General features: G+C 37.1%; 19 non-coding genes across 19 annotated transcripts; all 19 read left to right on the top strand.

The window, feature by feature from the left end:
- Positions 1–1,785: 1,785 nt before the first annotated feature.
- On the top strand, positions 1,786–1,857 carry TRNAQ-CUG (transfer RNA glutamine (anticodon CUG)). Its single transcript has one exon. It is a non-coding gene; the product is annotated as a tRNA-Gln (tRNA).
- Positions 1,858–2,801: 944 nt separating this feature from the next.
- TRNAQ-CUG (transfer RNA glutamine (anticodon CUG)) lies at positions 2,802–2,873 on the top strand. The gene has a single exon. It is a non-coding gene; the product is annotated as a tRNA-Gln (tRNA).
- Positions 2,874–3,784: 911 nt separating this feature from the next.
- On the top strand, positions 3,785–3,856 carry TRNAQ-CUG (transfer RNA glutamine (anticodon CUG)). Its single transcript has one exon. It is a non-coding gene; the product is annotated as a tRNA-Gln (tRNA).
- Positions 3,857–4,800: 944 nt separating this feature from the next.
- On the top strand, positions 4,801–4,872 carry TRNAQ-CUG (transfer RNA glutamine (anticodon CUG)). Its single transcript has one exon. It is a non-coding gene; the product is annotated as a tRNA-Gln (tRNA).
- A 1,960-nt stretch (positions 4,873–6,832) lies between these two features.
- Positions 6,833–6,904, top strand: TRNAQ-CUG (transfer RNA glutamine (anticodon CUG)). Its single transcript has one exon. It is a non-coding gene; the product is annotated as a tRNA-Gln (tRNA).
- A 944-nt stretch (positions 6,905–7,848) lies between these two features.
- TRNAQ-CUG (transfer RNA glutamine (anticodon CUG)) lies at positions 7,849–7,920 on the top strand. Its single transcript has one exon. It is a non-coding gene; the product is annotated as a tRNA-Gln (tRNA).
- Positions 7,921–9,878: 1,958 nt separating this feature from the next.
- TRNAQ-CUG (transfer RNA glutamine (anticodon CUG)) lies at positions 9,879–9,950 on the top strand. Its single transcript has one exon. It is a non-coding gene; the product is annotated as a tRNA-Gln (tRNA).
- Positions 9,951–10,891: 941 nt separating this feature from the next.
- TRNAQ-CUG (transfer RNA glutamine (anticodon CUG)) lies at positions 10,892–10,963 on the top strand. Its single transcript has one exon. It is a non-coding gene; the product is annotated as a tRNA-Gln (tRNA).
- A 944-nt stretch (positions 10,964–11,907) lies between these two features.
- On the top strand, positions 11,908–11,979 carry TRNAQ-CUG (transfer RNA glutamine (anticodon CUG)). Its single transcript has one exon. It is a non-coding gene; the product is annotated as a tRNA-Gln (tRNA).
- A 926-nt stretch (positions 11,980–12,905) lies between these two features.
- Positions 12,906–12,977, top strand: TRNAQ-CUG (transfer RNA glutamine (anticodon CUG)). The gene has a single exon. It is a non-coding gene; the product is annotated as a tRNA-Gln (tRNA).
- A 944-nt stretch (positions 12,978–13,921) lies between these two features.
- On the top strand, positions 13,922–13,993 carry TRNAQ-CUG (transfer RNA glutamine (anticodon CUG)). The gene has a single exon. It is a non-coding gene; the product is annotated as a tRNA-Gln (tRNA).
- A 944-nt stretch (positions 13,994–14,937) lies between these two features.
- TRNAQ-CUG (transfer RNA glutamine (anticodon CUG)) lies at positions 14,938–15,009 on the top strand. Its single transcript has one exon. It is a non-coding gene; the product is annotated as a tRNA-Gln (tRNA).
- A 944-nt stretch (positions 15,010–15,953) lies between these two features.
- Positions 15,954–16,025, top strand: TRNAQ-CUG (transfer RNA glutamine (anticodon CUG)). The gene has a single exon. It is a non-coding gene; the product is annotated as a tRNA-Gln (tRNA).
- A 926-nt stretch (positions 16,026–16,951) lies between these two features.
- On the top strand, positions 16,952–17,023 carry TRNAQ-CUG (transfer RNA glutamine (anticodon CUG)). The gene has a single exon. It is a non-coding gene; the product is annotated as a tRNA-Gln (tRNA).
- Positions 17,024–17,967: 944 nt separating this feature from the next.
- Positions 17,968–18,039, top strand: TRNAQ-CUG (transfer RNA glutamine (anticodon CUG)). The gene has a single exon. It is a non-coding gene; the product is annotated as a tRNA-Gln (tRNA).
- Positions 18,040–18,983: 944 nt separating this feature from the next.
- Positions 18,984–19,055, top strand: TRNAQ-CUG (transfer RNA glutamine (anticodon CUG)). The gene has a single exon. It is a non-coding gene; the product is annotated as a tRNA-Gln (tRNA).
- A 925-nt stretch (positions 19,056–19,980) lies between these two features.
- On the top strand, positions 19,981–20,052 carry TRNAL-UAG (transfer RNA leucine (anticodon UAG)). Its single transcript has one exon. It is a non-coding gene; the product is annotated as a tRNA-Leu (tRNA).
- Positions 20,053–20,996: 944 nt separating this feature from the next.
- Positions 20,997–21,068, top strand: TRNAL-UAG (transfer RNA leucine (anticodon UAG)). The gene has a single exon. It is a non-coding gene; the product is annotated as a tRNA-Leu (tRNA).
- Positions 21,069–22,012: 944 nt separating this feature from the next.
- On the top strand, positions 22,013–22,084 carry TRNAL-UAG (transfer RNA leucine (anticodon UAG)). The gene has a single exon. It is a non-coding gene; the product is annotated as a tRNA-Leu (tRNA).
- The last annotated feature ends 191 nt before the right edge of the window (positions 22,085–22,275 follow it).

The raw sequence follows: 22,275 nt of genomic DNA on the forward strand, positions 1-22,275 counted from the left end.
TTGTAAACCAATACTCAAACATTTTAGAAACCATTCAGTGATCATAAACACATGTAGAATAAACCAAAAATGCTTCCTTTCTATGCCAAAGGGGTGTGTCTACTATTATATTATCATAGTTATGTTATTTGCACCTGATACCAGCAATATTCCCCCATATCATCTAATTTATCAATCTCCTTCATGATTTACCATATCACCATGTACTTTAGCTTTCTCTAAAAAATCATCATATCACCATTTTGGGCAATCACAATCTGGGATGTGAAATCCATTGCTACAGCACTCAAAAAGGTAACAGAGGGTTTTTCTCATTTGCCATAAAAAGTTATTTATACATAGCGATGAAAACAATACACAGGGCGAGAATAACAATGGGGTGGATGGAGCAACAGTCCTCCACATTAAAATAGGCCCATCATCAACTGTACGGTTGGCCATAAATCATAAGTATCAAAATTGTAGTTTTAGTTTTCTCATCAAACTATGTTAATTTTCTACTTTTCTGTATTTAGAGAGAAATTGGGGCTGACAGTGTAGGCGTTGTACACACCCACTTGGATCTGGCTACATCCACATAGCACTGGTCACATCTCCTCACCTTTTCAGTATAGGCCCTGAAACATTTTAGCCCCTGATCCATGTGGCCCTTAATCCGGACTTAACAATATGCAAATAGATTGGTAGCATTTCAAAGATTTTAAGCATCTCCAGTTTAGTATACAGTTTATTATATGTGGACTGTTACAGCCTGGCATAACACGTCAACAGGTTCCATGGTGTAATGGTTAGCACTCTGGACTCTAAATCCAGCGATCCGAGTTAAAATCTCGGTGGGATCTTGTTTAAATATTTATTGTAAAAAAAGTAAACAAATATGACACATTATAAAATATGTATGTATTCGTGGCCGATTGGTTTTGGCGATGGACTAGAAATCCATTGGGGTCTCCCACCGCGTGTTCAAATACTGCCGACTACATTTTGGCTTGCTGGAAAAATGTCATTGAAATAAATTTTAAACCAATACTCAAACATTTTAGAAACCATTCAGTGATCATAAACACCTGTAGAATAAACCAAAAATGCTTCCTTTCTATGCCATGGGGGTGTGTCTACTATTATATTATCATAGTTATGTTATTTGCACCTGATACCAGCAATATTCCCCCATATCATCTAATTTATCAATCTCCTTCATGATTTACCATATCACTATGTACTTTAGCTTTCTCTAAAAAATCATCATATCACCATTTTGGGCAATCACAATCTGGGATGTGAAATCCATTGCTACAGCACTCAAAAAGGTAACAGAGGGTTTTTCTGGTTTGCCATAAAAAGTTATTTATACATAGAGTTGAAAACAATACACAGGGCGAGAATAACAATGTGGTGGATGGAGCAACAGTCCTCCACATTAAAATAGGCCCATCATCAACTATACGGTTGGCCATAAATCATAAATATCAAAATTATAGTTTTAGTTTTCTCATCAAACTATCTTATTTTTCTACTTTTCTGTATTTAGAGAGAAATTGGGGCTGACAGTGTAGGCGTTGTACACACCCACTTGGATCTGGCTACATCCACATAGCACTGGTCACATCTCCTCACCTTTTCAGTATAGGCCCTGAAACATTTTAGCCCCTGACCCATGTGGCCCTTAGCCGGCCTTAACAATATGCAAATAGATTGGTAGCATTTCAAAGATTTTAAGCATCTCCAGTTTAGTATACAGTTTATTATATGTGGACTGTTACAGCCTGGCATAATACGTCAATAGGTTCCATGGTGTAATGGTTAGCACTCTGGACTCTGAATCCAGCGATCTGAGATCAAATCTCGGTGGGACCTTGTTTAAATATTTATTGTAAAAAAACTAAACAAATATGACACATTATTAAATATGTATGTATTCGTGGCCGATTGGTTTTGGCGATGGACTAGAAATCCATTGGGGTCTCCCACCGCGTGTTCAAATACTGCCGACTACATTTTGGCTTGCTGGAAAAATGTCATTGAAATAAATTGTAAACCAATACTCAAACATTTTAGAAACCATTCAGTGATCATAAACACATGTAGAATAAACCAAAAATGCTTCCTTTCTATGCCAAGGGGGTGTGTCTACTATTATATTATCATAGTTATGTTATTTGCACCTGATACCAGCAATATTCCCCCATATCATCTAATTTATCAATCTCCTTCATGATTTACCATATCACCATGTACTTTAGCTTTCTCTAAAAAATCATCATATCACCATTTTGGGCAATCACAATCTGGGATGTGAAATCCATTGCTACAGCACTCAAAAAGGTAACAGAGGGTTTTTCTCATTTGCCATAAAAAGTTATTTATACATAGCGATGAAAACAATACACAGGGCGAGAATAACAATGGGGTGGATGGAGCAACAGTCCTCCACATTAAAATAGGCCCATCATCAACTGTACGGTTGGCCATAAATCATAAGTATCAAAATTGTAGTTTTAGTTTTCTCATCAAACTATGTTAATTTTCTACTTTTCTGTATTTAGAGAGAAATTGGGGCTGACAGTGTAGGCGTTGTACACACCCACTTGGATCTGGCTACATCCACATAGCACTGGTCACATCTCCTCACCTTTTCAGTATAGGCCCTGAAACATTTTAGCCCCTGACCCATGTGGCCCTTTATCCGGACTTAACAATATGCAAATAGATTGGTAGCATTTCAAAGATTTTAATCATCTCCAGTTTAGAATACAGTTTATTATATGTGGACTGTTACAGCCTGGCATAATATGTCAATAGGTTCCATGGTGTAATGGTTAGCACTCTGGACTCTGAATTCAGCGATCCGAGTTCAAATCTTGGTGGGACCTTGTTTAAATATTTATTGTAAAAAAAGTAATTCGTGGCCGATTGGTTTTGGCGATGGACTAGAAATCCATTGGGGTCTCCCACCGCGTGTTCAAATACTGCCGACTACATTTTGGCTTGCTGGAAAAATGTCATTGAAATAAATTGTAAACCAATACTCAAACATTTTAGAAACCATTCAGTGATCATAAACACATGTAGAATAAACCAAAAATGCTTCCTTTCTATGCCAAGGGGGTGTGTCTACTATTATATTATCATAGTTATGTTATTTGCACCTGATACCAGCAATATTCCCCCATATCATCTAATTTATCAATCTCCTTCATGATTTACCATATCACCATGTACTTTAGCTTTCTCTAAAAAATCATCATATCACCATTTTGGGCAATCACAATCTGGGATGTGAAATCCATTGCTACAGCACTCAAAAAGGTAACAGAGGGTTTTTCTCATTTGCCATAAAAAGTTATTTATACATAGCGATGAAAACAATACACAGGGCGAGAATAACAATGGGGTGGATGGAGCAACAGTCCTCCACATTAAAATAGGCCCATCATCAACTGTACGGTTGGCCATAAATCATAAGTATCAAAATTGTAGTTTTAGTTTTCTCATCAAACTATGTTAATTTTCTACTTTTCTGTATTTAGAGAGAAATTGGGGCTGACAGTGTAGGCGTTGTACACACCCACTTGGATCTGGCTACATCCACATAGCACTGGTCACATCTCCTCACCTTTTCAGTATAGGCCCTGAAACATTTTAGCCCCTGACCCATGTGGCCCTTAGCCGGCCTTAACAATATCCAAATAGATTGGTAGCATTTCAAAGATTTTAAGCATCTCCAGTTTAGTATACAGTTAATTATATGTGGACTGTTACAGCCTGGCATAATATGTCAATAGGTTCCATGGTGTAATGGTTAGCACTCTGGACTCTGAATCCAGCGATCTGAGTTCAAATCTCGGTGGGACCTTGTTTAAATATTTATTGTAAAAAAACTAAACAAATATGACACATTATTAAATATGTATGTATTCGTGGCCGATTGGTTTTGGCGATGGACTAGAAATCCATTGGGGTCTCCCACCGCGTGTTCAAATACTGCCGACTACATTTTGGCTTGCTGGAAAAATGTCATTGAAATAAATTGTAAACCAATACTCAAACATTTTAGAAACCATTCAGTGATCATAAACACATGTAGAATAAACCAAAAATGCTTCCTTTCTATGCCAAAGGGGTGTGTCTACTATTATATTATCATAGTTATGTTATTTGCACCTGATACCAGCAATATTCCCCCATATCATCTAATTTATCAATCTCCTTCATGATTTACCATATCACCATGTACTTTAGCTTTCTCTAAAAAATCATCATATCACCATTTTGGGCAATCACAATCTGGGATGTGAAATCCATTGCTACAGCACTCAAAAAGGTAACAGAGGGTTTTTCTCATTTGCCATAAAAAGTTATTTATACATAGCGATGAAAACAATACACAGGGCGAGAATAACAATGGGGTGGATGGAGCAACAGTCCTCCACATTAAAATAGGCCCATCATCAACTGTACGGTTGGCCATAAATCATAAGTATCAAAATTGTAGTTTTAGTTTTCTCATCAAACTATGTTAATTTTCTACTTTTCTGTATTTAGAGAGAAATTGGGGCTGACAGTGTAGGCGTTGTACACACCCACTTGGATCTGGCTACATCCACATAGCACTGGTCACATCTCCTCACCTTTTCAGTATAGGCCCTGAAACATTTTAGCCCCTGACCCATGTGGCCCTTAATCCGGACTTAACAATATGCAAATAGATTGGTAGCATTTCAAAGATTTTAAGCATCTCCAGTTTAGTATACAGTTAATTATATGTGGACTGTTACAGCCTGGCATAATATGTCAATAGGTTCCATGGTGTAATGGTTAGCACTCTGGACTCTGAATCCAGCGATCTGAGTTCAAATCTCGGTGGGACCTTGTTTAAATATTTATTGTAAAAAAACTAAACAAATATGACACATTATTAAATATGTATGTATTCGTGGCCGATTGGTTTTGGCGATGGACTAGAAATCCATTGGGGTCTCCCACCGCGTGTTCAAATACTGCCGACTACATTTTGGCTTGCTGGAAAAATGTCATTGAAATAAATTGTAAACCAATACTCAAACATTTTAGAAACCATTCAGTGATCATAAACACATGTAGAATAAACCAAAAATGCTTCCTTTCTATGCCAAAGGGGTGTGTCTACTATTATATTATCATAGTTATGTTATTTGCACCTGATACCAGCAATATTCCCCCATATCATCTAATTTATCAATCTCCTTCATGATTTACCATATCACCATGTACTTTAGCTTTCTCTAAAAAATCATCATATCACCATTTTGGGCAATCACAATCTGGGATGTGAAATCCATTGCTACAGCACTCAAAAAGGTAACAGAGGGTTTTTCTCATTTGCCATAAAAAGTTATTTATACATAGCGATGAAAACAATACACAGGGCGAGAATAACAATGGGGTGGATGGAGCAACAGTCCTCCACATTAAAATAGGCCCATCATCAACTGTACGGTTGGCCATAAATCATAAGTATCAAAATTGTAGTTTTAGTTTTCTCATCAAACTATGTTAATTTTCTACTTTTCTGTATTTAGAGAGAAATTGGGGCTGACAGTGTAGGCGTTGTACACACCCACTTGGATCTGGCTACATCCACATAGCACTGGTCACATCTCCTCACCTTTTCAGTATAGGCCCTGAAACATTTTAGCCCCTGATCCATGTGGCCCTTAATCCGGACTTAACAATATGCAAATAGATTGGTAGCATTTCAAAGATTTTAAGCATCTCCAGTTTAGTATACAGTTTATTATATGTGGACTGTTACAGCCTGGCATAACACGTCAACAGGTTCCATGGTGTAATGGTTAGCACTCTGGACTCTAAATCCAGCGATCCGAGTTAAAATCTCGGTGGGATCTTGTTTAAATATTTATTGTAAAAAAAGTAAACAAATATGACACATTATAAAATATGTATGTATTCGTGGCCGATTGGTTTTGGCGATGGACTAGAAATCCATTGGGGTCTCCCACCGCGTGTTCAAATACTGCCGACTACATTTTGGCTTGCTGGAAAAATGTCATTGAAATAAATTTTAAACCAATACTCAAACATTTTAGAAACCATTCAGTGATCATAAACACCTGTAGAATAAACCAAAAATGCTTCCTTTCTATGCCATGGGGGTGTGTCTACTATTATATTATCATAGTTATGTTATTTGCACCTGATACCAGCAATATTCCCCCATATCATCTAATTTATCAATCTCCTTCATGATTTACCATATCACCATGTACTTTAGCTTTCTCTAAAAAATCATCATATCACCATTTTGGGCAATCACAATCTGGGATGTGAAATCCATTGCTACAGCACTCAAAAAGGTAACAGAGGGTTTTTCTGGTTTGCCATAAAAAGTTATTCATACATAGAGTTGAAAACAATACACAGGGCGAGAATAACAATGGGGTGGATGGAGCAACAGTCCTCCACATTAAAATAGGCCCATCATCAACTGTACGGTTGGCCATAAATCATAAATATCAAAATTATAGTTTTAGTTTTCTCATCAAACTATCTTATTTTTCTACTTTTCTGTATTTAGAGAGAAATTGGGGCTGACAGTGTAGGCGTTGTACACACCCACTTGGATCTGGCTACATCCACATAGCACTGGTCACATCTCCTCACCTTTTCAGTATAGGCCCTGAAACATTTTAGCCCCTGACCCATGTGGCCCTTAATCCGGCCTTAACAATATGCAAATAGATTGGTAGCATTTCAAAGATTTTAAGCATCTCCAGTTTAGTATACAGTTTATTATATGTGGACTGTTACAGCCTGGCATAATACGTCAATAGGTTCCATGGTGTAATGGTTAGCACTCTGGACTCTGAATCCAGCGATCCGAGTTCAAATCTCAGTGGGACCTTGTTTAAATATTTATTGTAAAAAAAGTAAACAAATATGACACATTATTAAATATGTATGTATTCGTGGCCGATTGGTTTTGGCGATGGACTAGAAATCCATTGGGGTCTCCCACCGCGTGTTCAAATACTGCCGACTACATTTTGGCTTGCTGGAAAAATGTCATTGAAATAAATTTTAAACCAATACTCAAACATTTTAGAAACCATTCAGTGATCATAAACACCTGTAGAATAAACCAAAAATGCTTCCTTTCTATGCCATGGGGGTGTGTCTACTATTATATTATCATAGTTATGTTACTTGCACCTGATACCAGCAATATTCCCCCATATCATTTAATTTATCAATCTCCTTCATGATTTACCATATCACCATGTACTTTAGCTTTCTCTAAAAAATCATCATATCACCATTTTGGGCAATCACAATCTGGGATGTGAAATCCATTGCTACAGCACTCAAAAAGGTAACAGAGGGTTTTTCTGGTTTGCCATAAAAAGTTATTTATACATAGAGTTGAAAACAATACACAGGGTGAGAATAACAATGGGGTGGATGGAGCAACAGTCCTCCACATTAAAATAGGCCCATCATCAACTGTACGGTTGGCCATAAATAATAAGTATCAAAATTGTAGTTTTAGATTTCTCATCAAACTATGTTATTTTTCTACTTTTCTGTATTTAGAGAGAAATTGGGGCTGACAGTGTAGGCGTTGTACACACCCACTTGGATCTGGCTACATCCACATAGCACTGGTCACATCTCCTCCCCATTTCAGTTTAGGCCCTGAAACATTTTAGCCCCTGACCCATGTGGCCCTTAGTCCGGCCTTAACAATATGCAAATAGTTTGGTAGCATTTCAAAGATTTTAAGCACCTCCAGTTTAGTATACAGTTTATTATATGTGGACTGTTACAGCCTTTCATAACATATCAGTAGGTTCCATGGTGTGATGGTTAGCACTCTGGACTCTGAATCCAGCGATCCGAGTTCAAATCTCGGTGGGACCTTGTTTAAATATTTATTGTAAAAATAGTAAACAAATATGACACATTATAAAATATGTATGTATTCGTGGCCGATTGGTTTTGGCGATGGACTAGAAATCCATTGGGGTCTCCCACCGCGTTTTCAAATACTGCCTACTACATTTTGGCTTGCTGGAAAAATGTCATTGAAATAAATTTTAAACCAATACTCAAACATTTTAGAATCCATTCAGTGATCATAAACACCTGTAGAATAAACCAAAAATGCTTCCTTTCTATGCCATGGGGTGTGCCTACTATTATATTATCATAGTTATGTTATTTGCACCTGATACCAGCAATATTCCCCCATATCATCTAATTTATCAATCTCCTTCATGATTTACCATATCACCATGTACTTTAGCTTTCTGTAAAAAATCATCATATCACCATTTTGGGCAATCACAATCTGGGATGTGAAATCCATTGCTACAGCACTCAAAAAGGTAACAGAGGGTTTTTCTGGTTTGCCATAAAAAGTTGTTTATACATAGAGTTGAAAACAATACACAGGGCGAGAATAACAATGGGGTGGATGGAGCAACAGTCCTCCACATTAAAATAGGCCCATCATCAACTGTACGGTTGGCCATAAATCATAAGTATCAAAATTGTAGTTTTAGTTTTCTCATCAAACTATGTTATTTTTCTACTTTTCTGTATTTAGAGAGAAATTGGGGCTGACAGTGTAGGCGTTGTACACACCCACTTGGATCTGGCTACATCCACTTAGCACTGGTCACATCTCCTCCCCATTTCAGATTAGGCCCTGAAACATTTTAGCCCCTGACCCATGTGGCCCTTAGTCCGGCCTTAACAATATGCAAATAGTTTGGTAGCATTTCAAAGATTTTAAGCACCTCCAGTTTAGTATACAGTTTATTATATGTGGACTGTTACAGCCTTTATAACATATCAATAGGTTCCATGGTGTAATGGTGAGCACTCTGGACTCTGAATCCAGCGATCCGAGTTAAAATCTCGGAGGGATCTTGTTTAAATATTTATTGTAAAAAAAGTAAACAAATATGACACATTATAAAATATGTATTTATTCGTGGCCGATTGGTTTTGGCGATGGACTAGAAATCCATTGGGGTCTCCCACCGCGTTTTCAAATACTGCCTACTACATTTTGGCTTGCTGGAAAAATGTCATTGAAATAAATTTTAAACCAATACTCAAACATTTTAGAAACCATTCAGTGATCATAAACAACTGTAGAATAAACCAAAAATGCTTCCTTTCTTTGCCATGGGGGTGTGCCTACTATTATATTATCATAGTTATGTTATTTGCACCTGATACCAGCAATATTCCCCCATATCATCTAATTTATCAATCTCCTTCATGATTTACCATATCACCATGTACTTTAGCTTTCTCTAAAAAATCATCATATCACCATTTTGGGCAATCACAATCTGGGATGTGAAATCCATTGCTACAGCACTCAAAAAGGTAACAGAGGGTTTTTCTGGTTTGCCATAAAAAGTTATTTATACATAGAGTTGAAAACAATACACAGGGCGAGAATAACAATGGGGTGGATGGAGCAACAGTCCTCCACATTAAAATAGGCCCATCATCAACTGTACGGTTGGCCATAAATCATAAGTATCAAAATTGTAGTTTTAGTTTTCTCATCAAACTATGTTATTTTTCTACTTTTCTGTATTTAGAGAGAAATTGGGGCTGACAGTGTAGGCGTTGTACACACCCACTTGGATCTGGCTACATCCACATAGCACTGGTCACATCTCCTCCCCATTTCAGTATAGGCCCTGAAACATTTTAGCCCCTGACCCATGTGGCCCTTAGTCCAGCCTTAACAATATGCAAATAGTTTGGTAGCATTTCAAAGATTTTAAGCACCTCCAGTTTAGTATACAGTTTATTATATGTGGACTGTTGCAGCCTTTCATAACATATCAATAGATTCCATGGTGTAATGGTTAGCACTCTGGACTCTGAATCCAGCGATCCGAGTTCAAATCTCGGTGGGACCTTGTTTAAATATTTATTGTAAAAATAGTAGACAAATATGACACGTTATAAAATATGTATGTATTCGTGGCCGATAGGTTTTGGCGATGGACTTGAAATCCATTGGGGTCTCCCAGCGCGTGTTGAAATACTGCCGACTACATTTTGGCTTGCTGGAAAAACGTCATTGAAATAAATTTTAAACCAATACTCAAACGTTTTAGAAACCATTCAGTGATCATAAACACCTGTAGAATAAACCAAAAATGCATCCTTTCTTTGCCATGGGGGTGTGCCTACTATTATATTATCATAGTTATGTTATTTGCACCTGATACCAGCAATATTCCCCCATATCATCTAATTTATCAATCTCCTTCATGATTTACCATATCACCATGTACTTTAGCTTTCTCTAAAAAATCATCATATCACCATTTTGGGCAATCACAATCTGGGATGTGAAATCCATTGCTACAGCACTCAAAAAGGTAACAGAGGGTTTTTCTGGTTTGCCATAAAAAGTTATTTATACATAGAGTTGAAAACAATACACAGGGTGAGAATAACAATGGGGTGGATGGAGCAACAGTCCTCCACATTAAAATAGGCCCATCATCAACTATACGGTTGGCCATAAATCATAAATATCAAAATTGTAGTTTTAGTTTTCTCATCAAACTATGTTATTTTTCTACTTTTCTGTATTTAGAGAGAAATTGGGGCTGACAGTGTAGGCGTTGTACACACCCACTTGGATCTGGCTACATCCACATAGCACTGGTCACATCTCACCTTTTCAGTATAGGCCCTGAAACATTTTAGCCCCTGACCCATGTGGCCCTTAATCCGGCCTTAACAATATGCAAATAGATTGGTAGCATTTCAAAGATTTTAAGCATCTCCAGTTTAGTATACAGTTTATTATATGTGGACAGTTACAGGCTGGCATAATACGTTAAAAGGTGCCATGGTGTAATGGTTAGCACTCTGGACTCTGAATCCAGCGATCCGAGTTCAAATCTTGGTGGGACCTTGTTTAAATATATATTGTAAAAATAGTAAACAAATATGACACGTTATAAAATATGTATGTATTCGTGTCCGATAGGTTTTGTCGATGGACTAGAAATCCATTGGGGTCTCCCAGCGCCTGTTCAAATACTGCCGACTACATTTTGGCTTGCTGGAAAAATGTCATTGAAATAAATTTTAAACCAATACTCAAACGTTTTAGAAGCCATTCAGTGATCATAAACACCTGTAGAATAAACCAAAAATGCTTCCTTTCTTTGCCATGGGGGTGTGCCTACTATTATTTTATCATAGTTATGTTATTTGCACCTGATACCAGCAATATTCCCCCATATAATCTAATTTATCAATCTCCTTCATGTTTTACCATATCACCATGTACTTTAGCTTTCTCTAAGAAATCATCATATCACCATTTTGGGCAATTACAATCTGGGATGTGAAATCCATTGCTACAGCACTCAAAAAGGTAACAGAGGGTTTTTCTGGTTTGCCATAAAAAGTTATTTATACATAGAGTTGAAAACAATACACAGGGCGAGAATAACAATGGGGTGGAAGGAGCAACAGTCCTCCACATAAAAATAGGCTCACCATCAACTGTACGGTTGGCCATAAATCATAAGTATTAAAATTGTAGTTTTAGTTTTCTCATCAAACTATGTTATTTTTCTTCTTTTATGTATTTAGAGAGAAATTGGGGCTGACAGTGTAGGCGTTGAACACACCAACTTGGATCTGGCTACATCCACATAGCACTGGTCACATCTCCTCCCCATTTCAGTTTAGGCCCTGAAACATTTTAGCCCCTGACCCATGTGGCCCTTAGTCCGGCCTTAATAATATGCAAATAGTTTGGTAGCATTTCAAAGATTTTAAGCACCTCCAGTTTAGTATACAGTTTATTATATGTGGACTGTTATAGCCTGGCCTAACATATCTATAGGTTCCATGGTGTAATGGTTAGCACTCTGGACTCTGAATCCAGCGATCCGAGTTCAAATCTCAGTGGGACCTTGTTTAAATATTTATGGTAAAAAAAAATTAAACAAATATGACACGTTATAAAATATAAAATATTCGTGCCCGATGGGTTTTGGCGATGGACTAGAAATCCGTGTTCAAATTCTGCCGACTACATTTTGGCTTGCTGGAAAAATGTCATTGAAATAAATTTTAAACCATTACTCAAACATTTTAGAAACCATTCAGTGATCATAAACCCCTGTAGAATAAACCAAAAATGCTTCCTTTCTTTGCCATGGGGGTGTGCCTACTATTATATTATCATAGTTATGTTATTTGCACCTGATACCAGCAATATTCCCCCATATCATCTAATTTATCAATCTCCTTCATGATTTACCATATCACCATGTACTTTTGCTTTCTCTAAAAAATCATCATATCACCATTTTGGGCAATCACAATCTGGGATGTGAAATCCATTGCTACAGCACTCAAAAAGGTAACAGAGGGTTTTTCTGGTTTGCCATAAAAAGTTATTTATACATAGAGTTGAATACATTACACAGGGCGAGAATAACAATGGGGTGGATGGAGCAACAGTCCTCCACATTAAAATAGGCCCATCATTAACTGTACGGTTGGCCATAAATCATAAGTATCAAAATTGTAGTTTTAGTTTTCTCATCAAACTATGTTATTTTTCTACTTTTCTGTATTTAGAGAGAAATTGGGGCTGATAGTGTAGGCGTTGTACAAACCCACTTGGATCTGGCTACATCCACATAGCACTGGTCACATCTCCTCACCTTTTCAGTATAGGCCCTGAAACATTTTAGCCCCTGACCCATGTGGCCCTTAATCCGGCCTTAACAATATGCAAATAGATTGGTAGCATTTCAAAGATTTTAAGCATCTCCATTTAGTATACAGTTTATTATATGTGGACTGTTACAGGCTGGCATAATACGTCAAAAGGTGCCATGGTGTAATGGTTAGCACTCTGGACTCTGAATCCAGCGATCCGAGTTCAAATCTCGGTGGGACCTTGTTTAAATATATATTGTAAAAATAGTAAACAAATATGACACGTTATAAAATATGTATGTATTCGTGTCTGATAGGTTTTGTCGATGGACTAGAAATCCATTGGGGTCTCCCAGCGCCTGTTCAAATACTGCCGACTACATTTTGGCTTGCTGGAAAAATGTCATTGAAATAAATTTTAAACCAATACTCAAACGTTTTAGAAGCCATTCAGTGATCATAAACACCTGTAGAATAAACCAAAAATGCTTCCTTTCTTTGCCATGGGGGTGTGCCTACTATTATTTTATCATAGTTATGTTATTTGCACCTGATACCAGCAATATTCCCCCATATAATCTAATTTATCAATCTCCTTCATGTTTTACCATATCACCATGTACTTTAGCTTTCTCTAAAAAATCATCATATCACCATTTTGGGCAATTACAATCTGGGATGTGAAATCCATTGCTACAGCACTCAAAAAGGTAACAGAGGGTTTTTCTGGTTTGCCATAAAAAGTTATTTATACATAGAGTTGAAAACAATACACAGGGCGAGAATAACAATGGGGTGGAAGGAGCAACAGTCCTCCACATAAAAATAGGCTCACCATCAACTGTACGGTTGGCCATAAATCATAAGTATTAAAATTGTAGTTTTAGTTTTCTCATCAAACTATGTTATTTTTCTTCTTTTATGTATTTAGAGAGAAATTGGGGCTGACAGTGTAGGCGTTGAACACACCAACTTGGATCTGGCTACATCCACATAGCACTGGTCACATCTCCTCCCCATTTCAGTTTAGGCCCTGAAACATTTTAGCCCCTGACCCATGTGGCCCTTAGTCCGGCCTTAACAATATGCAAATAGTTTGGTAGCATTTCAAAGATTTTAAGCATCTCCAGTTTAGTATACAGTTTATTATATGTGGACTGTTACAGGCTGGCATAATACGTCAAAAGGTTCCATGGTGTAATGGTTAGCACTCTGGACTCTGAATCCAGCGATCTGAGTTCAAATCTTGGTGGGACCTTGTTTAAATATATATTGTAAAAATAGTAAACAAATATGACACGTTATAAAATATGTATGTATTCGTGTCCGATAGGTTTTGTCGATGGACTAGAAATCCATTGGGGTCTCCCAGCGCCTGTTCAAATACTGCCGACTACATTTTGGCTTGCTGGAAAAATGTCATTGAAATAAATTTTAAACCAATACTCAAACGTTTTAGAAGCCATTCAGTGATCATAAACACCTGTAGAATAAACCAAAAATGCTTCCTTTCTTTGCCATGGGGGTGTGCCTACTATTATTTTATCATAGTTATGTTATTTGCACCTGATACCAGCAATATTCCCCCATATAATCTAATTTATCAATCTCCTTCATGTTTTACCATATCACCATGTACTTTAGCTTTCTCTAAGAAATCATCATATCACCATTTTGGGCAATTACAATCTGGGATGTGAAATCCATTGCTACAGCACTCAAAAAGGTAACAGAGGGTTTTTCTGGTTTGCCATAAAAAGTTATTTATACATAGAGTTGAAAACAATACACAGGGCGAGAATAACAATGGGGTGGAAGGAGCAACAGTCCTCCACATAAAAATAGGCTCACCATCAACTGTACGGTTGGCCATAAATCATAAGTATTAAAATTGTAGTTTTAGTTTTCTCATCAAACTATGTTATTTTTCTTCTTTTATGTATTTAGAGAGAAATTGGGGCTGACAGTGTAGGCGTTGAACACACCAACTTGGATCTGGCTACATCCACATAGCACTGGTCACATCTCCTCCCCATTTCAGTTTAGGCCCTGAAACATTTTAGCCCCTGACCCATGTGGCCCTTAGTCCGGCCTTAACAATATGCAAATAGTTTGGTAGCATTTCAAAGATTTTAAGCATCTCCAGTTTAGTATACAGTTTATTATATGTGGACTGTTACAGGCTGGCATAATACGTCAAAAGGTTCCATGGTGTAATGGTTAGCACTCTGGACTCTGAATCCAGCGATCTGAGTTCAAATCTTGGTGGGACCTTGTTTAAATATATATTGTAAAAATAGTAAACAAATATGACACGTTATAAAATATGTATGTATTCGTGTCCGATAGGTTTTGTCGATGGACTAGAAATCCATTGGGGTCTCCCAGCGCCTGTTCAAATACTGCCGACTACATTTTGGCTTGCTGGAAAAATGTCATTGAAATAAATTTTAAACCAATACTCAAACGTTTTAGAAGCCATTCAGTGATCATAAACACCTGTAGAATAAACCAAAAATGCTTCCTTTCTTTGCCATGGGGGTGTGCCTACTATTATTTTATCATAGTTATGTTATTTGCACCTGATACCAGCAATATTCCCCCATATAATCTAATTTATCAATCTCCTTCATGTTTTACCATATCACCATGTACTTTAGCTTTCTCTAAGAAATCATCATATCACCATTTTGGGCAATTACAATCTGGGATGTGAAATCCATTGCTACAGCACTCAAAAAGGTAACAGAGGGTTTTTCTGGTTTGCCATAAAAAGTTATTTATACATAGAGTTGAAAACAATACACAGGGCGAGAATAACAATGGGGTGGAAGGAGCAACAGTCCTCCACATAAAAATAGGCTCACCATCAACTGTACGGTTGGCCATAAATCATAAGTATTAAAATTGTAGTTTTAGTTTTCTCATCAAACTATGTTATTTTTCTTCTTTTATGTATTTAGAGAGAAATTGGGGCTGACAGTGTAGGCGTTGAACACACCAACTTGGATCTGGCTACATCCACATAGCACTGGTCACATCTCCTCCCCATTTCAGTTTAGGCCCTGAAACATTTTAGCCCCTGACCCATGTGGCCCTTAGTCCGGCCTTAATAATATGCAAATAGTTTGGTAGCATTTCAAAGATTTTAAGCACCTCCAGTTTAGTATACAGTTTATTATATGTGGACTGTTATAGCCTAGCCTAACATATCTATAGGTTCCATGGTGTAATGGTTAGCACTCTGGACTCTGAATCCAGCGATCCGAGTTCAAATCTCAGTGGGACCTTGTTTAAATATTTATGGTAAAAAAAAATTAAACAAATATGACACGTTATAAAATATTAAATATTCGTGCCCGATGGGTTTTGGCGATGGACTAGAAATCCGTGTTCAAATTCTGCCGACTACATTTTGGCTTGCTGGAAAAATGTCATTGAAATAAATTTTAAACCATTACTCAAACATTTTAGAAACCATTCAGTGATCATAAACACCTGTAGAATAAACCAAAAATGCTTCCTTTCTTTGCCATGGGGGTGTGCCTACTATTATATTATCATAGTTATGTTATTTGCACCTGATACCAGCAATATTCCCCCATATCATCTAATTTATCAATCTCCTTCATGATTTACCATATCACCATGTACTTTTGCTTTCTCTAAAAAATCATCATATCACCATTTTGGGCAATCACAATCTGGGATGTGAAATCCATTGCTACAGCACTCAAAAAGGTAACAGAGGGTTTTTCTGGTTTGCCATAAAAAGTTATTTATACATAGAGTTGAATACATTACACAGGGCGAGAATAACAATGGGGTGGATGGAGCAACAGTCCTCCACATTAAAATAGGCCCATCATTAACTGTACGGTTGGCCATAAATCATAAGTATCAAAATTGTAGTTTTAGTTTTCTCATCAAACTATGTTATTTTTCTACTTTTCTGTATTTAGAGAGAAATTGGGGCTGATAGTGTAGGCGTTGTACAAACCCACTTGGATCTGGCTACATCCACATAGCACTGGTCACATCTCCTCACCTTTTCAGTATAGGCCCTGAAACATTTTAGCCCCTGACCCATGTGGCCCTTAATCCGGCCTTAACAATATGCAAATAGATTGGTAGCATTTCAAAGATTTTAAGCATCTCCATTTAGTATACAGTTTATTATATGTGGACTGTTACAGGCTGGCATAATACGTCAAAAGGTGCCATGGTGTAATGGTTAGCACTCTGGACTCTGAATCCAGCGATCCGAGTTCAAATCTCGGTGGGACCTTGTTTAAATATATATTGTAAAAATAGTAAACAAATATGACACGTTATAAAATATGTATGTATTCGTGTCTGATAGGTTTTGTCGATGGACTAGAAATCCATTGGGGTCTCCCAGCGCCTGTTCAAATACTGCCGACTACATTTTGGCTTGCTGGAAAAATGTCATTGAAATAAATTTTAAACCAATACTCAAACGTTTTAGAAGCCATTCAGTGATCATAAACACCTGTAGAATAAACCAAAAATGCTTCCTTTCTTTGCCATGGGGGTGTGCCTACTATTATTTTATCATAGTTATGTTATTTGCACCTGATACCAGCAATATTCCCCCATATAATCTAATTTATCAATCTCCTTCATGTTTTACCATATCACCATGTACTTTAGCTTTCTCTAAAAAATCATCATATCACCATTTTGGGCAATTACAATCTGGGATGTGAAATCCATTGCTACAGCACTCAAAAAGGTAACAGAGGGTTTTTCTGGTTTGCCATAAAAAGTTATTTATACATAGAGTTGAAAACAATACACAGGGCGAGAATAACAATGGGGTGGAAGGAGCAACAGTCCTCCACATAAAAATAGGCTCACCATCAACTGTACGGTTGGCCATAAATCATAAGTATTAAAATTGTAGTTTTAGTTTTCTCATCAAACTATGTTATTTTTCTTCTTTTATGTATTTAGAGAGAAATTGGGGCTGACAGTGTAGGCGTTGAACACACCAACTTGGATCTGGCTACATCCACATAGCACTGGTCACATCTCCTCCCCATTTCAGTTTAGGCCCTGAAACATTTTAGCCCCTGACCCATGTGGCCCTTAGTCCGGCCTTAACAATATGCAAATAGTTTGGTAGCATTTCAAAGATTTTAAGCATCTCCAGTTTAGTATACAGTTTATTATATGTGGACTGTTACAGGCTGGCATAATACGTCAAAAGGTTCCATGGTGTAATGGTTAGCACTCTGGACTCTGAATCCAGCGATCCGAGTTCAAATCTTGGTGGGACCTTGTTTAAATATATATTGTAAAAATAGTAAACAAATATGACACGTTATAAAATATGTATGTATTCGTGTCCGATAGGTTTTGTCGATGGACTAGAAATCCATTGGGGTCTCCCAGCGCCTGTTCAAATACTGCCGACTACATTTTGGCTTGCTGGAAAAATGTCATTGAAATAAATTTTAAACCAATACTCAAACGTTTTAGAAGCCATTCAGTGATCATAAACACCTGTAGAATAAACCAAAAATGCTTCCTTTCTTTGCCATGGGGGTGTGCCTACTATTATTTTATCATAGTTATGTTATTTGCACCTGATACCAGCAATATTCCCCCATATAATCTAATTTATCAATCTCCTTCATGTTTTACCATATCACCATGTACTTTAGCTTTCTCTAAGAAATCATCATATCACCATTTTGGGCAATTACAATCTGGGATGTGAAATCCATTGCTACAGCACTCAAAAAGGTAACAGAGGGTTTTTCTGGTTTGCCATAAAAAGTTATTTATACATAGAGTTGAAAACAATACACAGGGCGAGAATAACAATGGGGTGGAAGGAGCAACAGTCCTCCACATAAAAATAGGCTCACCATCAACTGTACGGTTGGCCATAAATCATAAGTATTAAAATTGTAGTTTTAGTTTTCTCATCAAACTATGTTATTTTTCTTCTTTTATGTATTTAGAGAGAAATTGGGGCTGACAGTGTAGGCGTTGAACACACCAACTTGGATCTGGCTACATCCACATAGCACTGGTCACATCTCCTCCCCATTTCAGTTTAGGCCCTGAAACATTTTAGCCCCTGACCCATGTGGCCCTTAGTCCGGCCTTAATAATATGCAAATAGTTTGGTAGCATTTCAAAGATTTTAAGCACCTCCAGTTTAGTATACAGTTTATTATATGTGGACTGTTATAGCCTGGCCTAACATATCTATAGGTTCCATGGTGTAATGGTTAGCACTCTGGACTCTGAATCCAGCGATCCGAGTTCAAATCTCAGTGGGACCTTGTTTAAATATTTATGGTAAAAAAAAATTAAACAAATATGACACGTTATAAAATATTAAATATTCGTGCCCGATGGGTTTTGGCGATGGACTAGAAATCCGTGTTCAAATTCTGCCGACTACATTTTGGCTTGCTGGAAAAATGTCATTGAAATAAATTTTAAACCATTACTCAAACATTTTAGAAACCATTCAGTGATCATAAACCCCTGTAGAATAAACCAAAAATGCTTCCTTTCTTTGCCATGGGGGTGTGCCTACTATTATATTATCATAGTTATGTTATTTGCACCTGATACCAGCAATATTCCCCCATATCATCTAATTTATCAATCTCCTTCATGATTTACCATATCACCATGTACTTTTGCTTTCTCTAAAAAATCATCATATCACCATTTTGGGCAATCACAATCTGGGATGTGAAATCCATTGCTACAGCACTCAAAAAGGTAACAGAGGGTTTTTCTGGTTTGCCATAAAAAGTTATTTATACATAGAGTTGAATACATTACACAGGGCGAGAATAACAATGGGGTGGATGGAGCAACAGTCCTCCACATTAAAATAGGCCCATCATTAACTGTACGGTTGGCCATAAATCATAAGTATCAAAATTGTAGTTTTAGTTTTCTCATCAAACTATGTTATTTTTCTACTTTTCTGTATTTAGAGAGAAATTGGGGCTGATAGTGTAGGCGTTGTACAAACCCACTTGGATCTGGCTACATCCACATAGCACTGGTCACATCTCCTCACCTTTTCAGTATAGGCCCTGAAACATTTTAGCCCCTGACCCATGTGGCCCTTAATCCGGCCTTAACAATATGCAAATAGATTGGTAGCATTTCAAAGATTTTAAGCATCTCCATTTAGTATACAGTTTATTATATGTGGACTGTTACAGCAGGTCTAATATGTCAATAGGTTCCATGGTGTAAAGGTTAGCACTTTGGACTTAGAATCCAATGATCCGAGTTCAAATCTCGGTGGGACCTTTTTTAAATATTTATTGTAAAAAAAGTAAACAAATATGACACGTTATAAAATATGTATGTATTCGTGGCCGATTGGTTTTGACGAGGGACTAGAAATCCATTGGGGTCTCCCAGCGCGTGTTCAAATACTGTCGACTACATTTTGGCTTGCTGGAAAAATGTCATTGAAATAAATTTTAAACCAATACTCAAACGTTTTAGAAACCATTCAGTGATCATAAACACCTGTAGAATAAACCAAAAATGCTTCCTTTCTTTGCAATGGGGGTGTGCCTACTATTATATTATCATAGTTATGTTATTTGCACCTGATACCAGCAATATTCCCCCATATCATCTAATTTATCAATCTCCTTCATGATTTACCAAATCACCATGTACTTTAGCTTTCTCTAAAAAATCATCATATCACCATTTTGGGCAATAACAATCTGGGATGTGAAATCCATTGCTACAGCACTCAAAAAGGTAACAGAGGGGTTTTCTGGTTTGCAATAAAAAGTCATTTATACATAGAGTTGAAAACAATACACAGGGCGAGAATAACAATGGGTTGGATGGAGCAACAGTCCTCCACATTAAAATAGGCCCATCATCAACTGTACGGTTGGCCATAAATCATAAATATCAAAATTGTAGTTTTAGTTTTCTTATCAAACTATGTTATTTTTCTACTTTTCTGTATTTAGAGAGAAATTGGGGCTGACAGTGTAGGCGTTGTACACACCCACTTGGATCTGGCTACATCCACATAGCACTGGTCACAGCTCCTCCCCTTCTCAGTATAGGCCCTGAAACATTTTAGCCCCAGACCCATGTGGCCCTTAATCCGGCCTTAACAATATGTAAATAGATTGGTAGCATTTCAAAGATTTTAAGCACCTCCAGTTTAGTATACAGTTTATTATATGAGGACTGTTACAGCCTGGCATAATACGTCAATAGGTTCCATGGTGTAATGGTTAGCACTTTGGACTTAGAATCCAATGATCCGAATTCAAATCTTGGTGGGACCTTTTTTAAATATTTATTGTAAAAATAGTAAACAAATATGACACGTTATAAAATATGTATGTATTCGTGGCCGATTGGTTTTGACGAGGGACTAGAAATCCATTGGGGCCTCCCAGCGCGTGTTCAAATACTGTCGACTACATTTTGGCTTGCTGGAAAAATGTCATTGAAATAAATTTTAAACCAATACTCAAACTTTTTAGAAACCATTCAGTGATCATAAACACCTGTAGAATAAACCAAAAATGCTTCCTTTCTTTGCCATGGGGGTGTGCCTACTATTATATTATCATAGTTATGTTATTTGCACCTGATACCAGCAATATTCCCCAATATCATCTAATTTATCAATCTCCTTCATGATTTACCATATCACCATGTACTTTAGCTTTCTGTAAAAAATCATCATATCACCATTTTGGGCAATCACAATCTGGGATGTGAAATCCATTGCTACAGCACTCAAAAAGGTAACAGAGGGTTTTTCTGGTTTGCCATAAAAAGTTGTTTATACATAGAGTTGAAAACAATACACAGGATGAGAATAACAATGGGGTGGATGGAGCAACAGTCCTCCACATTAAAACAGGCCCATCATCAACTATACGGTTGGCCATAAATCATAAATATCAAAATTGTAGTTTTAGTTTTCTTATCAAACTATGTTATTTTTCTACTTTTCTGTATTTAGAGAGAAATTGGGGCTGACAGTGTAGGCGTTGTACACACCCACTTGGATCTGGCTACATCCACATAGCACTGGTCACAGCTCCTCCCCTTCTCAGTATAGGCCCTGAAACATTTTAGCCCCAGACCCATGTGGCCCTTAATCCGGCCTTAACAATATGTAAATAGATTGGTAGCATTTCAAAGATTTTAAGCACCTCCAGTTTAGTATACAGTTTATTATATGAGGACTGTTACAGCCTGGCATAATACGTCAATAGGTTCCATGGTGTAATGGTTAGCACTTTGGACTTAGAATCCAATGATCCGAATTCAAATCTTGGTGGGACCTTTTTCAAATATTTATTGTAAAAATAGTAAACAAATATGACACGTTATAAAATATGTATGTATTCGTGGCCGATTGGTTTTGACGAGGGACTAGAAATCCATTGGGGTCTCCCAGCGCCTGTACAAATACTGCCGACTACATTTTGGCTTGCTGGAAAAACGTCATTGAAATAAATTTTAAACCAATACTCA

The sequence above is a fragment of the Taudactylus pleione genome, unplaced genomic scaffold (assembly GCF_031769625.1).
Source record: "Taudactylus pleione unplaced genomic scaffold, aTauple2 ptg000085l, whole genome shotgun sequence".
Classification (NCBI taxonomy): Eukaryota; Metazoa; Chordata; class Amphibia; order Anura; family Myobatrachidae; genus Taudactylus; species Taudactylus pleione.